The 6,304-nt window shown below is 47.8% G+C and overlaps 1 long non-coding RNA gene across 1 annotated transcript; it reads left to right on the top strand.

Annotated features, from left to right (window-relative positions):
* Positions 1–3,999: 3,999 nt before the first annotated feature.
* LOC123402417 lies at positions 4,000–5,097 on the top strand. The gene is made up of 2 exons (XR_006611274.1): positions 4,000–4,508; positions 4,592–5,097. It is a non-coding gene; the product is annotated as an uncharacterized LOC123402417 (long non-coding RNA).
* The last annotated feature ends 1,207 nt before the right edge of the window (positions 5,098–6,304 follow it).

Below are 6,304 nucleotides of genomic sequence, written 5' to 3'. Positions count from 1 at the left end.
CGCAAGCTGCTTAGGCGGAGCAGGACGATCTAAGCTGAAGGGAGGCAACCCTGTCGTGGCATTCGGGCAGGCAACGTCCTGGCAGTAGAACCACGTCGACTGCCAGTTCCTAACCGACTCACTCAGCTGAAGGGCAGGATAACTACTCCTACTCTTCTTCTGGAAACCTAAGCCTCCGCAGAGCAGGAGAAGGTGTGTCTTATCATCCGACTGGTGAAGTCGTTTGATAGTTTGGGATCTAGCAGAGAAAATATGCTTGAACAACCCACAATGGGGGGACGGCCGATGAAGCACTCGCACAAGACTATGAAAGCAGAGAGATGGGCTATAGCATTCGGGGGAAAGTGGTGAAGCTGCGCCCCGAAGTGGTTCATAATGCCTTTGAAGAAAGGATGCGGGGGCAGAGAGAAACCTCGATATATGTGGCTGAGCAGCAGGACCCGCTCCCCCTCCCGGGGCGCCGGCTCGATCTCATTCTCCGCCGGCAGCCTCCACGACTTGTGCATGATCATCCCGTGCTCCACCAGCTGCAGCAGATCCCCCTCCGTCACCGTGGAGGGGAGGAAGTCCCCCTGAATCCACCCCGCCGGCAACGCTCGCTGCCGCCGCTGAGCAGGAGCCGCCGCCTTCCCTTTCTTCTTCTTCGCCTCCAGCTTGCTAGTATGTTCCTTGGTCATGGCAGAAGCTGCGGGTCCGCGAAGGAGAGGGAAAAGGAGGAAGCTTGGGTGCGCAGGGGAAGGCGAGAGGAGCGGAGCAAGCAAAGGCAAGAGATTCGGCGAGCGTAACAAGAAAACCTCGCCGCTGAGGTTTAAGTAAGGTTCCGACTGCGTCACTGGCAGGTGGCCCCGAAACCTTATCCCCCAACCAACCGTGGCGATATCAGTGGAGAAGATGAAGGCGCGAGAATCGAGGCGTCAGGCGCTACTCGAGCGCGATGGCGTCATCCCCACTGGCCGTGCGGTAACCGAAATTTGAGGATCCCGGAAAATCCGCCGCTGTCAGTTGACTGGTCACGTCAAGAGATACCCTGGAAGCACTCGGTTTCCGACAGTTTGTTCCACAAATACTTCCACTCGGATCGTCGGTCAGAAAAGATAAAATGGATCGAGGCAAGCAACGCCAAAGTCACATCCGTTCCAGTCGGATCCAAACTTCAAGCATCGCTTCGTCGTTCCAACCCCAATCCATTCGGGAACTAATGATGGGGTTATAGTCCTAGGGTAGGGTCATAGGCCAGCCCTGTAGGTCCTACCCAAGGACTACCCCTCATAAGGGACAAGGCCCTTAGTCAGTTCCGACTGAACTAAGGAGTTCCCATCGTCCAGTCGGTAACAGGTCCTCGACCATCCAGTCGGAGACTGGCATTCGGAGAAAGCTAGAATTAACCGACTGGATTCCACTTTGTGCGTCGTAACCCCCCTGGAGGGAAACGGTCATACGTTTCCATGTGCCTTTATTAGCATTTAAGACGTACATTACCTGTAACGTAGGCATTTATTCATCACTACTCCACCCCTGTGCACCGAACCGTTGTGGAGGGCAACGCACTCTATATAAGCCACCCTCCCCCACTGGTGCAGGGGGTTAGAAAATCATTGTATTCCATATTCCACTCGACAACAAGCTCCCAGAGCACTGAGACGTAGGGCTATTACCTCCACAGCAGAGGGGCCTGAACTCATACAACCTCGCCGTAGCTAAGGCTCTGCCCATCCTTTCGTACCCTACACATCTACTGTCAGGCTTATACCCACGACATTCGGTTTCAATGGATTAATTCAAGCATTATTTTCTGCTTAAAATGAAGCTATATGATAGAGGTTTTGTTATTTCTCTTATAAAATAAAAATGAAGCATTACTGTATGTTCGAAGAAACTATTTACTTGCAGCTATAAAAGGTTTTGATGCTTCCGAAGTGAAAACTCTATTGTGTACATGTATTTGAAAATAGGGGGAAGATAAGTTTCATGTGGAAATTAGCACATACATTTGCTTAGCAACTTGAACAAAGCTGAGGCTTTGCATATTAAGCTGCACCAATGATACTAAATATTATATAAAACCTGATGCTGAAGGAAATAGTGCCTAGGCACTGAATTAAAATGAGTTAGAAGAACATCCATGAGAACATACCAAATAGTTCATGGAAGGCAATGCATTGGCTATTATTGACCTTGGTTCCTCAAGGCTCTACCTATTACTACAGAGAAATGGTATGGAGGGAGAAAATCCATGCTTAAAATAATCAAGACAGCTTTCAGGTTATTTCTTGCTTCTTGTATAGCCTCTGGATTTGAAAAGAAAACATGTGCAGTTGGGTACTACCATAGAGGAAAAGATGAATTAATAAACATCTTTGGACAACTGTTAGGAGAAGCCAATAAAGCAAAGAGTTAACATGTCCATGCTTCAACTGGACTGTAGCTCCTGACTGAAGGATGTCCAAGCCTTCCGAATACCTTTGGCAAGTAATGTATCTGCATGTAATGACAAAAAACAAGTCAAAACAGCGACTTGATGTTCGGTCCTTTATCAACAGACACAAGCACGAAATTACTTCTGTTGATTTTTAACACAATATGCATCCTGAAGCTAACGTTATGTGGTTACTCTGTGAAGTACTCGTTTTGCACTCAGCCTAAAACATACATGCACATTCTGTGAGAATAACAATGGCCATTGGAAGGGATAGGGGAATCACCAGCGAGGTTGGGACGGAGATCACATACCCCTTCCTCCTTCGCTGCCTCACCTCCCGTCAGCCACCGCACCACGTACCCCCAGCCGCCGCAGCGCGCCGCCCCGGCCGGGCGGTTCCTTCCGCCGCACTTCGCCGCCCCGCCGCATGCACTGCCGCGTGCCGCCGCCGCCGCACTTCGCCACCCCGCGCGCCTACGCCTCCAGCCTCGCCGCCCCGCCGCATGGTGCGCTGCGCCCATCGCCAGATCCGGCCGCCCCACGCGCCCCTCGGCCTCGCCTCCACCTCTGACCACCGTCGCGACGCTCGCCGGCGCCGGAGCCGCCGTCGACGGACCGGCCTCCTCCTCGGCCAGATCGGATCCACCCAATCCCTGGACCGGTGGAGGACAGAGATTTTTTTTTAAAGACGAAACATTTTTTTTCACTTATTAAGGGACCGCGGGTTGATTTACGTTTTTTATGTATTTTCATTTGTCAAGTGGATTTAATTATAATAGAAGAAACAATTCACATGTGTATATTATTAGGGGGTCCATTACATTATATATACAACAAAAGAACATGTACGCTCCAACGGGTTTTAGAATTCGCGTGATATTCAACTTTATCTATCATGATGAAATACCGATCTATACTCTCAATCCGTTAAATTATTCCTTGTATTTTCATGTATTCATATTTTGTAGTTACCCATTTCAAAGTTAAGATGATCGGTAAGACAATGTAGATTTTAGAATGACTGATTCTCTTTTGTTTATGCGTTATCATCAGCGGTAGGAGCAGAGCAGACCGACTGCACCACACGGATACTTCCCTTCATATACCATCATCAAGGCTCGATGACGATTAAGATTGGGACACACAGAGCTACATGAGAGATGTTATGATGGAGGGGAGTAACCACGTGGTGGTGGGGCATGAAGGGATCTATGACGTGGTTGATGTAGCCGTGATCACATGCGCCTCTCTCTCCCCCTCCCTCCTAGCCGGTGTGCGGAGCAAAATAGGACATGGCCCCTCCTCCAGACCCGGTTCGAGCAGGATGCAACATTTTTGTCCTCTCGTGTCCCTCCTTCTCCGGCTTGCCGCACTGCTCCCGCCGTAGCACACGTCGGCGGAGGCTCTCCTGGCAGCCTACCAGGCGACATTCAGCCTCCCACCTTCATCAACCACACCGGCGACGACGTCGACAGCGATGACAAAGGCAAAGGCAAGGCGAACATCTAGGGCAGCGTGCAGCGGGCGGAACTTTTTTGCTTTGTTTTAATTAATGTTTAATATGTATAAATGAACTTTGGCCGGTGGTTGACAGGCCACATTATGTTTAATTAAGATTTAATATTTTTTATGTGGCCACGTGTTTATTGTTTTTATTTTTATTTTACGAACACAAATTTGGATCCAATTTTCATTGGATGCATCTGCCGATCTAAATGCAAAAATGGACACGCCAGTCCGCATGGTCGATACAAATGGAGAAATCGGGCGTTCGTTTCCATTGCCCGATTGGAGTTGCTCAAATCATGACAGTACAAACAAGCAGCAGCCAAATCGCACGCAGTTCTTAAAAAAGATTGATGCGCAAAGCAACATTTAGCAACCTTCAAAAGAAGAAGCTTCCTTCTCCCACGACCTTATCCATTGAGAACTCCATTTCTTCTCTATACATCGCTATCAGCACAGCTGTCGTTCCTCTTGAAGCGACAGCCCCTGTGTTCCAGCCGTATAAGTTTTCGTTCCTCCTTCCCCGACCGTGGCCTGGAACTTTGTCCGCTCAGCGCCATCCGTTCATCCCTCCCCGACCGTGGTCTGGAACTTCGTCCGCTCAGCGCCAGCCTTGTTTGGCTCGTTCAATCTAAATCTTTTCTCTTTTGTTCTCTTTACCCACAGATCTCGATTCAAACTCCTCCTGGACCTAGCAAGCGCGGGCGGCTCCGGCGTGGGATTGCGGCGGCTAGGCGACGTTGCTTCGGTGGTGGGCTCAAGGGTGACGCATGGATGTTGTGAGGCGCGAGGAGAAGGAGAGGCAAGGCGCAGCGCTGGAGGAGCCAAAGGCATGGAGGGGATGTGCGAGGCGGGGAAGAGGAAGGAGGGGGAGCACAGCAGTGGCCCGACTCGCCTGCTAGGGGCGCCATGGCCAGAGGAAAGGTCGGGCGACGGGGATCGAGGCGAGGGCGGGGGGATCGGGAGGAGAGCGAGGTCTCTCGTCAGTGGCGGCGGGGCAGGGAACGAGAGGAGAGCGAGGGGGTTATGTCGAAATATAGGAGGTTTTATGTAAAATTTAAAAAGATTCATTTTCTGACTTAAATCCGGACTCCGGGTTGATTTCAGAAAATGTGAGGGGGTTTTCTATAAAACTGCCACGACGGATAGCAGAAGGCATCCGTGCTTTATTATTAGGGGAGATTACATTAGATGACTACATACGCAACAAAATGAATGAATATATACTTTAAAGTATGTCTATATACATCTATATGTTGTCTTATAGTGAAACCTCTAAAAAAAATTATACTCCCTCCTTCCTAAAATTCTTGTCTTTGATTTGTCTAAATATAGATGTACCTAGTCACGTTTTAGTATTTTACATTCATTTTTAGACAAATTTAAGACAAAGAATTATAACAAAGGGAGTGTTTAGAAAGGGAAGGAGTAGTATTAGAAGAGTCGAAGCCGATCATCACAACTTGTCAATTCTTGGATCTGTTCCATATGGCGGCTAATAACAAGCTTCACCCTGTATTAGAACGATGCTTTGTTCAATCAGGCCGTACAAGTATCTACTCTCTCCATTTTTAAAATATAAGTTTTTTTAAAATATTTTATTAAGAAACTACATACAAATAAAAAATAAAGAAATGTATACTTTAAAGAGCCCGCATTACTAGTGGCACGAGTGATATGGTCACTCTCGTGATGAGTTCGTGCTAGGTAGGGCGACTATACAATTTTTCCGTGTTCCGGGCACACTGTTGTTCCTTGCATGGATGATACGATCTAGAGTTGGTGCTCGAAAGACGTACATCATGTGAGTTGGGTATCAATCGAGTTGACTCTTTATCTAGTGTCATCAGGGGAAAGGCATTAATTGGGTACTTACCTCGGGTATGTCATTGTTGGAAATATGCCCTAGAGACAATAATAAAGTGGTTATTATTATATTTACTAGTTCATGATAATTGTCTATTATTCATGCTATAATTGTATTAACCGGAAACAGTAATACATATGTGAATATATAGATCACAATGTGTCCCTAGTGAGCCTCTAGTTGGCTAGCTCGTTGATCAATAGATGGTAATGGTTTCCTGATCATGGACATTAGATGTCATTGATAACGGGATCACATCATTGGGGAATGATGCGATGGACAAGACCCAATCCTTAGCATAGCACTAGATCGTGTTGTTCGTCTGCTAAAGCTTTTCTAATGTCAAGTATAATTTCCTTAGACCATGAGATTGTGCAACTCTCGGATACCGTATGAGTGCTTTGGGTGTACCAAACGTCACAACGTAACTGGGTGATTATAAAGGTGCACTACGGGTATCTCTGAAAGTGTCTCTTGGGTTGCATGAATCGAGACTGGGATTTGTCACTCCG

This window comes from Hordeum vulgare, chromosome 6H, assembly GCF_904849725.1.
Source record: "Hordeum vulgare subsp. vulgare chromosome 6H, MorexV3_pseudomolecules_assembly, whole genome shotgun sequence".
In the NCBI taxonomy this organism is placed as follows: Eukaryota; Viridiplantae; Streptophyta; class Magnoliopsida; order Poales; family Poaceae; genus Hordeum; species Hordeum vulgare.
This window is presented reverse-complemented; position numbering and strand designations above follow the sequence as displayed.